Below are 11,254 nucleotides of genomic sequence, written 5' to 3' on the forward strand. Positions count from 1 at the left end.
TGTCTCGCAGGTGGGAACGATGGAGAGAAGAGCAATATCTAATGGACCGCCTGGGGGCGTGGTTATGTCCCCATCGTGACGTGGTCATGCCCCCAATCCCGCTGCTGGGAGGAATGGCTTAGTGACAAAGTTACATTTCCCATATGTCCGTTGCTGTGTTAATGACATACAGTTGATGTTAGGCGCACTTCCTGCCTATCACAGAGATAGGATGGACACAGACAATTCATTCTTGTGTGTCTCAAAGAGGCAAGCTGTGTGTCCAAGAGGGGATCTGGATAGCTGTTAGACACTGGCATCCAGTAGTGGGCACAATTATTGTTTAAACATGGCACACGTTAAAGGAACAAGACTATATTAGAGGTAACCAGACAGGGTCATCTTAGTTTTGTGGGGAAAACAATGATTTTTGGGTGGAGTTATTAAAGGTTATTAATGCATCTTGCCTCTTTGAAAATTCACTGCACTTAACATATATTGATTTTCTGCTATAGTTTTTTTTTTTACAGGAAATGGTAAACCAACTACCATATCAATTGCTATGGTAGACATACTAATCAGGGCCTGACTCCAGGTTCTTTGATGTCATTTTGTTTCCTGATGAAGGAGATAGCATCTAAAACAGCATGCTCTATATGCGCTAAGCTTGCTCCAAGGACAACTTACTCTACACCTTATAACAGGAGAGCTGTGAGGCATTTAGGATGCTGGCCCTAGCTTGCTTTAGAAGGCAAATCGAGCTGTCAGTATTAAGAGATTGCTCCCAGTCCAACTACCTCTATATTTCACAGCCAGCCAGATTATCAAAGAGGAGGAGCGGATCAGCCCACTGCCCTGACTGGCTGTGCACCCTGTCTATCAGCCTAGGCATCTTGCACTAGGAAGCTGGGCCAGGTAGGGCAGAGAGCTGACACAATGTGATGCCCCTCTATAAGCTGGGACTGGGCACACCATGGCTCCATGCATAATTATCCATACAAGTCCAAAATGTTATTTTTAAATTATGGAACAAAAGTTAAAAAAAAGAAACAAAAACATAAAATAAAAAAACCCATGAGCGGTACAGGAACCCAGTGCGGCAGGAACTGAAACTATGGGACTGTAGCTCTAGGCCCCGGGGAGTCGCCCCATCCACCACTAGTATAATCAGCCACTGTCCCCAGGAGAAAATAGTGCGTACAGAGCACAATGAATGAAGTGCTCGCTCCCAGGGAAATGCTATCACAGGGAAATCGCATGTTGTTTGATAACCCCATAGTGCACAAGGAACTATATAGTAAGCTAATACAATTACTATTAATCAGAGAACCTGGTCAAATGTTGTTATTGAATAGGCCTTTTTGGACAGAAAGATCACTTTTTGGTTGAGCTAGGTTTTATAAGTCTCTTTTGCTATGTGGGTCTATTCTATTTCTACTTGCATTTTTCAGTGTACAACTCACTGAAAGGGCACATAAAGGGTGTTTGTCTTTAGATTTAGTTTCTCTTTTTTTTTTTAAAATTTGCTGAGAATCTATGGTATGAATAAAAAAAAAATACACTGCCATAAACGGCAACAAAAACAGGTTAATGCTCCCACAGGGTGGAAAATAGGAAATTTACCAGTAAAATTTTCTGAAAAAGTAATCTGCTTATGGTCAAATGTTTTTTAATTGGTTGAGAATGCACAAAGAAATGAACACAGAATGATCCTTACTATACTATCTATTATATATCAACTATTACAAACTCACCAGCTATCACAATTTATCTGTAGGATACACATCGTCTCATAATTTTTTGACTTAATTTGGCAAAAATAAGCTGGGTGTTAATATATGCAAATAGTCTCTTAAAGATTTATGCAACTCATCTTGGCAGAGAAAGAAAAATATTGTGGGTAAAATAAATAAATAAAACTACAATGAGCATGAAGAGAAAGCATGAGTGTAAAGATGGGTAATAGATAAGGATGATGTGCATTGCCTAAAAAGGCCCTATGAGCACTGGTCATATCATCTACACTCAGGCTTTAATGAGAATAAATGTTAGGTCCAAACACTACGAGCTGAGCTGCCCTCTCTTCTTACCACCTGCTGGGATCTATATTGTAATCCAGTCAGCCCCTGTTAGTGGACCAGAGCTGACAGGGCGAGAGCTTTCCTAATGAGGGAAGGCAGTGGCTCCAGGCCTGGGTGGGAGTATTAGGAAAAGAGAACGCATCCTGTCTGTAGCTGTTGGCCTTAACCCCTGTGTCTCACCATATACTTGGTTGGCAGGACATGGACTGACAAAAAATTCAAGCTTAACTCTATTTGCAGATGTTATCTATCCATCATTAAAGGAGATAAAAGCACAAATGAGCATTTGTTTTAAATCATTTTTCAAATGGATGTTTTGTGATGTTGTTCAGCCTATGAAGATTTGATCACAATGGGGATTGCAGAGTTGGTCACAAAACGGAAGTAAATAACTCTTTAAAAAAGAAGAGCACGGAAAAATAGTGTATTTACACCCATATGCAGAGAGACTTACACATCTCGAGATGCACCTGCCTGTGCATCAGCAGCATATGTATCTATTTGCTACAAGTGATCGTGAGTGAGAATTTGCAACGGACACGCCGTTTAACACGTCGCTTTTCTGTAAACAGCATTTAGGTACAGACGGGCGTAAGTGCCAGAAACACGTCTGCATAGGCACATGAGCATCCGCCTGCTTTCTAGGGCTGTGCAGAGCAATTTGACACACACTACACAAACTGGGGTACTTCCTACTCTGCATCAGCCTCTTTGTATTTAGACATCACTTTCTGCCTTGGTCTTATTTTTCTCCTCAAAAAAAAAAATCATTGGGCAGAAGAACATAAGATATTGGTGATGACAGATAGATATTAGGGTTAAACACCATATTATGTATAAGAGCAGAGGTAACTTCCAGCTGCCAACTGTAGCACTAAGTATGTTCTTCTGCTGGCTGCTGACAAGGGGAGTGGGGCTATGGTTCATCTGGGGACAAAGGTCTACCCAAACACTAAATAAGGTATCAGATGAAGATTGAAAACCTGTTAAACCTCTGAAACACACATGTCAATAGTCTTTTAATGCATGCCCGCTGTTTGATTATTCTTATTATGCTTGGAACATAACCATATCTACCTCTGCTGCTACTCTCTTTCTACGTGATAAGGTAAAGGTATATCTTTGTTGCCAGTTTTGCTCTATGTTCACTTAGAGATCTTGAATTGAATGCTATTCCTTGCTTTGTTGCTAAAGTGGGATCAGTGAATCGTGACCTTTTTCAGGTGTTTTACAAGTGTTCAACAACAATAAAATCTTCAGTGTGATCAAGTCCTGAAACTTATTTGGTGCAGCAGAGTTAACTGTTCTTTGTGTTGCTGCAATACTGTTTAATCAAAATACAAAACTGATAGATGTTGTGGGGGGAAGGGAAAGTTCAGACTGCTATCTTAGAAACACCTTTAACTTTTAATTTTTTTTATCCAAAAGACAGCAGAAAAGGTAAAAATAATTGGCAACCTATTAAGCGCTAATTAAGATTTCAAAATGTTGCACTCTCATGATCTTAGAAACATAAAATTTAAGATATAACCATATAATTTGACAGCAGATAAGAACCATTGAGCCCATCTAGTCTATCCATTTTTATTTATCCCTGATAACTTCAGTTCAATTTGATCTTTAGGTTTTTTTTCAGATTTAGTATAGCCTTGTCTAACCTATGCATGCATAAATTCCTCTACTCAATTAGCCTCCTATACATCTGTTGAGAGTCTATTCCTCCTGTCCAATAACCTATCGTAATTGTAGATCAGGGCAGCTAAACTGAAGGCATGTGGGCCTGATACAGCTTTCCAATGCATTTTAGTGGCCCCCACCATAGGCACAGGTGCCTGGAAACCCCCCTCCAAGCCTGGGGCCCTGTATAATTGAGGTGGCTGGACCCTGTGCCCGCTGAAAAGGGAGAGCTGCGTGCACCTAACAGTAGTGCATGCAGCATTGCCCATGTATATTATAGGGATAAGAAGCGTTGGAGAGCAGCCAAACACTGTCTAATATTATAGCCATACCCCCATGCATGATGGTCACGCCCACTGGTGGCGTGGTGTGGAAATCCCTCTCTAAAATCCTGTGTTTGCCCCTGCCCACCTCACCTGAAAGCTCTACAGGTGATGTATTGTATTTTTAAAGAGTATTTCTTGTTCATTCACATATTCCAATAGGTATAAAAATCAAAGGGGTTGTCTTTTGTAAACGTTTGCCAGGGTTTCAAACTCAGGATCTCTAGGCTGTTTGAGCAGGTCATGTCATATATTTCCCTTCACGTTTTCTTATTGTGGGTATTGACTATTCAGTGTCAGCTTTCTCTGCCTTAAGAAACCCAGCTGTAATGAATTCACAGCAACCCCTAGAAATATATAAGGCCTGCTAAAAGACTGGATGTTTTGTGGTCTACTCCTCTGTCTGCTGTGTGTCATTGGATACAAATATGTTGCATCCTTTTCTCAGCTTGTAGCCTTGTGTACATCATGTTTGCTTTAGTCTTATTTTTCCTGTCACATTGTTTAACCTGTCTTAACCTTGTTGTTTTTGTCTCTACCTTCCTTATTTCTATGTCCTTGTTATGTCACCCTCAGTTTGCCCTGATATTATTCTACTTCAAGTCCTGGGGGCATACAAGTACCTAAGGGCAAGTTGCAGTTTCCTGAATTTTTTTATCCTAAAACTATTGTCTGATATATCTCTTTCTGGCTCGTGGCCATGCTGTTCTGTGTCCTTTATCGTGGATAGTTTAGAGTCCTAGGGCTAGATTTACTAAGCTGCGGGTTTGAAAAAGTAGGGATGTTGCCTATAGCATCCAATCAGATTCTAGTTATCATTTATTTAGTACTTTCTACAAAATGACAGCTAGAATCTGATTGGTTGCTATAGGCAACATCACCACTTTTTCAAACCCGCAGCTTATTAAATCTAGCCCCTAGTCTATATTTATTTTGACCAAAGAGACAGCCCAGTTATTTCTGTCTGAGTATTGTGCGGATCAGGTTTTTTAACTTTCCCCTTTAGAGGTGTAATCTGTCACCTATGTATTGCTTGCCATTTTTCAGCCACTCTGTCAATTTCACCAGAGCATCCATCTCTTGCTCTACCTGCCTCACATTTTCACCCGAAGTTGTCTGTATGTAATTTTGTGCTATACTGTTTTTGGCATGGTTTCTAAACAAGAAATATGCTCTCCAATTTATAAATAAATGTTTTGCTAGCCTCTATATTTGTTGTCTCCTCAGTGGCTCTTGCTCAAGTAGATGCCGGTGGTACCCTAGCTGCCACTAGTGTTGATGCCCTAATGCACTTGGTCTCCTAGTTAGCCTAGGTTGTGGTGAACTTTTGGGTGCCACAGGAAAACATAAGAGATGAGCAGATAGACAGATGGGCTCTCATCAGTTGTAGTCTAGTCCAGTGAGCTCTCCTTTGTGACCATAGTTGAACTAAAAACTTACCTAGCTGATTTCAAAAGGAGAAAACATACATTTAAAAACAAAGTTTGTTGGAGTTCATGTTTTGGTGCCTGGTGAGAGAAGTGGTAATGTAAAGTACTGATGGGCCTTTGAAGCAAGAAAAAATGTGCTTCAGTGGCTGTACCTCAGCCACTTGGAACAGGTGCTGTGTTATCTTTCTCCATCCTGTGTCTGTTTTCTCAGCACAACTGTAATTAGGTTCCAGCAACCTCCAAGAATACATAAGGCTTGCTAAAACACTGGAGGTAACTGGAGCATTTTGTTGTCCAGCCCTTATTTTTTATCCTTGAATCTGAACTTTATGCATCTTTGCCTCAGTCTAAGTTCTGTGTGTGTTTGGTAGGGAATTCAGAACATAAACTCCAATGAGGCAGGGATAGATGTGAATATACATATTCTCTGGACAGAGCTATTTAATATGATTGGCACCATATAAATAAACAATAATAACAACTTTCCTCCCATGGTTAAAATACAGATTGTCGTGTGTGTGTGTGTATGTTTACCAGGGGTAAAGACATTAGATTATCTTTTTGATATTGGTATGTTGGCCACAAACAGGTCTAGTGACACAATCCTTTCCTCTCCTTTTTTCCTTTAACCCCAATTTGGCCACACACACTACCGGTCAACTGGACAGAAATTACCGTTCAGTGTTAGGGTCAAGTGGTCAGATTATATGGAGGTTTGATAACGCGATTGGCAGATGACTGCAGATACATTATTCCAGTAAACTGTAGTATTCAGGATATTAAATTTAATTAGATAAAATATTTTTGTGTAGTTACCCTTTAATGTTTTTTATTTTTTACATTAGGGCAATAAATTTACTTTTGACATGTTCAATCAAATATGCAATAGAAGCCCAATTACATTTGGGGGACCTTACAAGATCTTTTGCAGGCTCCGACATATGGAATGTGAACGGGGCCGGTAGATTCTATTTCAACATTTAACTATCATCATCAACATTTATTTATATAGCGCCAGCAGATTCCGTAGCGCTTTACAATTGGGAACAAACAGTAATAAAACAATACTGGGTAATACATATATACAGAGAGGTAAAAAGGCTCTGCTCGCAAGCTTACAATCTATGGGACTATGGTTTGATACACAAGGGTAAGTGCTGCATCATATTGAATATTTGTCCAGCTAGAATGCAAAGTATTGAGTGGGCTGTATGTTGGTCAGAGGGTTTTTGTCTTGTGTTAGCAGTGTAGAGGGTGGTAATAGGGTAACCTAAGGAGATAAAGAGGGTGGTGAATATTATAAGCTTGTCTGAAATGGTGGGTTTTCAGAGAACGCTTAAATGTTTGAAGACTAGAGAAAAGTCTTGTGGTGTGAGGCAGTGAATTTCATACAGGGGGTGCAGCCCGAAAAAAGTCCTGTGACCCAGAATGGGAGGAAGTAACGACAGTGGTAGAGAGACGCAGATCTTGTGCAGAACGGAGGTGTCTAGTTGGGAGATATTTTGAGACAAGTGAGGAGATGTATGTCTGTGCAATTTTGTTGATGGCCTTGTATGTTAGTAGAAGAATTTTATATTGGATTCTTTGAGAAACAGGCAACCAATGAAGAGACTGACAGACGAAAAAATATTTGCAAGGAAAATCAATCTAGCTGCTGCGTGCAAAAAAGATTGGAGGGGCTCAAATCTGATTTTGGGAAGACCAGTAAGGAGAGAATTACAATAGTTGAATCGGGAGATGATGAGTGCATGAATTAAAGTTTTTGCAGTATCTTGTGTGAGATATGTATAACAATGTTCTTATGTATTCCTGCCAGCATAAAAATTCATATCAGAAACAAGTCATATAATAAACTTTTCATCTTCAATCCCTTATGGTGGCCATTACAATCGATTAGTCCTCTTCAACTTTATGTAGCAAATGCAGAGCAAAGAAATAGGTTTTTGTAAATTCATATTTGAAAATGGCATTAATAGCATCAATATAGAGGATCAGGCAGCAAGACCTAGAAACCACTAGTAGAATTGTTCCCTCTTCCATGAAAGAACCACTTTCACTACAAACAGAACACAGAACCATTGTCAAAAGGATGGAGCCTAAGCCAACCCCAAACAGCCACAGAGCACCCGCCATACTTAAGTCCCTAGGTTAGGGGGTACATATTTTTCTGGATGTAGTAAAGTTGGCTCAGTAATACTTTTCCAGTATCAATAACCTTAAAAAGCCCTTGGAGGGAAAAGAAAAAATTACCAACATCAAAGGGTCTGTGGAGTCTGCGACAAGTCATTGTCTTCCGATTATGATGGGGTCTTTTGAGCAACATGTAATTCCCAACCCTAAAGAATAAATCCCCAGCTCCCTAAGCAATTTAAGCAGGTGATTGCCTGAATGGCAAAGTCATGTGTGACTAATGAGACTATATGCTATGCAAGGGGTGAAGAGAACCAAGTCCCAGACAAGTATGGACTTAGAGCATAGGGGTTCCCAGACACAACTGGACTCTTTAGAACATATGGATGAAACCTCTACTAGTGAATCTGGGGAAACTAAAGAATTACCCATACTTTTGTACGTGGATAATGTGGAGATTCTACTCAGTCACAAATATAAATATATGGGGATGAATGAACCATCAACCCACACAGCAGTTCTGGTCTTTTGAGGAATGTAGTAAAAGAAATGTGTTTTTCCATTGCTGATAGTACTTCTACAAAGAGCTCCTATAACTGCTGCCCTTCTTCTATTAATAAATGCTACCACATTCAACAAACAATATATAACACAGATAAACCAAAGAAATGTAGACGCTCCCACTAACCCATAAATAAAAAATAAGATATAAATCACAAACAATATATGAAGTCCCAATCACTCTTGACTCATCTAAAACGAAAACTTCAAATTATTTTCAACTCCAGCATGAAAAATCGCATATATACAGAAAAAAACCTCAACAACATATTGAGGTATATTAGAGTAAATATCCATTGCTGTTTGTGTAATAAGTGGTCCAAAACCAGTTGTACCACCAATCAAGAAGAGGATGTATTTATTCCTGTATACAAAGTGTAAAGCACACTATTTTTGATATTGTGAAAACTCTGGATTTTGTATCTACTGGGGAACACACTGTAAGATTTTATGGATGAACACAAAAGAGAGGTTGTAACACCGGAATACACTGCAGTGTTTGACAATGTACGCAAAATGCCGAGGGTAGAGCTGAGTACACAAAGTGTGTGTTGGGGGTTTGAAACGTGCGATGGAGTACGCAGTGCTTGCAGGCACTGCCTGGGCAGCGAGTAGCATGTACTAATGTACCCAAAGGTGTTGCCACTGGTTGGACAGCGCTTAGCATGTAATAAGTTACATGGATGTGTTGCCATTGTTTGAACAATGTGTAGTATGCAATCAGTTTCACAGAGGTGTTAGCACTGTTCGAACAGCACATAGCATTTAATGAGGTACACGGCGCATAGTTTGCAATAAAGTACACGCTGGTGTTGGCACTGTTTGAATAGAGCATAGTGTATAATGAGGTAAACAGAAGTGTTGACAGTGGTTGAACAGCACATAGTGTGCAATAAGATACATGGATATGTGGGCACTGGTTGAATAGTGCGTAGCATGTAATGAGGCACACAGAGATGTTCACACTGATAAGGCAGTAAACAAATGGATACCACGGAATATATTGCAGTGATGCTGTAGAATAGAGCTAGAAGCAAGTGCAGTGGAGTACACAAACACAGATAACAATAACTAGCAGACGGGATTGACACAATCAAATACATTGGTGCAGACCCACACAGGACTATGCCAGTGTTCCCTACAAGAGAAAATGGATTTCGCTCAGTGAGGACCCAGGTCGTGGCCCACTGTGGGTTTGGTTCTTTTTGTGAAAGCAGCAGAGCATTCAGCTGCCCAAAAACACTGCAGATGGAAATGTGTGTACGGGTGTGCTGCTATCAGGGAGAGTGGACACAGGAGTTGAAGAAACATGAATAGCTGCTATACATCCAGTATAGTCCTGGAGAGGGAGTATGGATGTTGGGCACAATTGATACTCAGGCACCTAGGAGTGCACTGAGAAGGTTCTTATAGTGGCTGCTTGATTGGCGATTCCTCGTATGTGTCATCAGTACTGGAGGGTAGTGGTAACACCTGGAGAGGCGTTATGTCATCTCTACCCTAAGCCCAGAGGAGTTCTGTTAAGGATTATAATTGGGAAGTCCAGCAATGAGTGGACTGCTGAGTGTGGGAGGCAGGCCAGTGATGTCTAAGACTGCTAGTACTGATAGAAATAGAGAAACACACTTCTTGTGAATGAACTTATTTCAAGGACAAATAAATTAAGCATATAGAACAGATCTTTCCCAAAAAACTTCTGTTTCCAACAATTGTCTCAATTCCAAGATGTTCTAACAAATCCGTGCCCCAAAAAAAGAAGAGAAAAGGGAAAATATCTTTACAAATTGTCCTTTTTATTTTTTAATATTGCAGGGTGGGGCATAAATATCTCCCATATTTTAAGGGGGCACTGTGTGAGCTGTAGTGGGGGTAAAGAGGTGGGGTAGATTTAATTTACTAGGTTATTATTATTATTATTATTAATATTATTATTATTTATTTATAGGGCGCCACTAGGTATCCGTAGCGCCGTACAGGGACAGACAGAAATACAGTACAGGGTGAGACATCACGGAACAGTTAACAAAAAGCACAGTAACTCGGAAGCTCAAAGTACAGCTAGATGACAGGCGAGAGCCCCAGCGGGGTAGCTAGAGGGGTAGAAGGGCCTCACGGAAGAGACAAGGAGCTGGAGAGCAGAGTTAAGGTGGTGGAGAACAGGAGGAGAGGAGGCCCTGCTCGAAGGAGCGTACAATCTAAGGTTAGGCTCTGCCATTATTAGTACCCATCATGAATTGGACCGGTGAACATTGAGGATTTGTTGTTCAAGCGTATTATGAGACAACTGTTCTGTGATAATGACGAAGAGAGCGTTCTGTACACGCTTTGCGCTAGGTCAAAATGCATCTGTACCAGATTGGAAAACGATTTTGCTATGGATTTCTAATCTTCAGGTATCTGGATCCACACTGAAAAGAAAATCACCTGGCAGACCTAGGGCTGTTAGAACGCCAGAAAATGTGGAAGCAGTGAGAGCATCCATGCAGCAATCACCAAGGCGTTCCGCTCATAAGCATGCCACGGCACTGGGGACATCAAGTCGGAGTTTGAGGAGAATTTTACATGCCGATTTAAAATTACATCCTTACAAAATGATGTGGATTCGAAAATTAAGTGAGGGAGATTATGCCAAGCGCAGAGCATCCTGTGAGAAAATTCTTCTACAGGTTCCTGCTGCAGACGTTCTTCTGAGCAGCGATGATGCTCACTTCCATTCCAGTGGAGCCGTATACAAGCAGTATTTTCGCTATTGGGCTGAGCATAACCCTTGTGAACTCTACGAACGACCACTCCACTCTCCTCAAGTAATTGTTTGGTGGGCAGTTGCTGACTTTGTTGTGATCGGCCCGTATTTTTTTGAGGAAGGTGGTGTAACAGTAACTGTGACCTCTGACCGGTATATTGAAATGTTGGAGACCTTTCTGGACAATGTGGATACAGAACATGTAAGGTTTCCACTAGACAGGGCCACAGCTTGCACAGGACGACGTTCGCTCGGAGTGTTGAGGGAAATGTTCCTTAGGCGTTTCATCTCTTTAAGGGGAGAAGTGGGGAGGCCGAAACTGTCACCAGG

This window comes from Mixophyes fleayi, chromosome 1, assembly GCF_038048845.1.
Source record: "Mixophyes fleayi isolate aMixFle1 chromosome 1, aMixFle1.hap1, whole genome shotgun sequence".
Lineage (NCBI taxonomy): Eukaryota > Metazoa > Chordata > Amphibia > Anura > Limnodynastidae > Mixophyes > Mixophyes fleayi.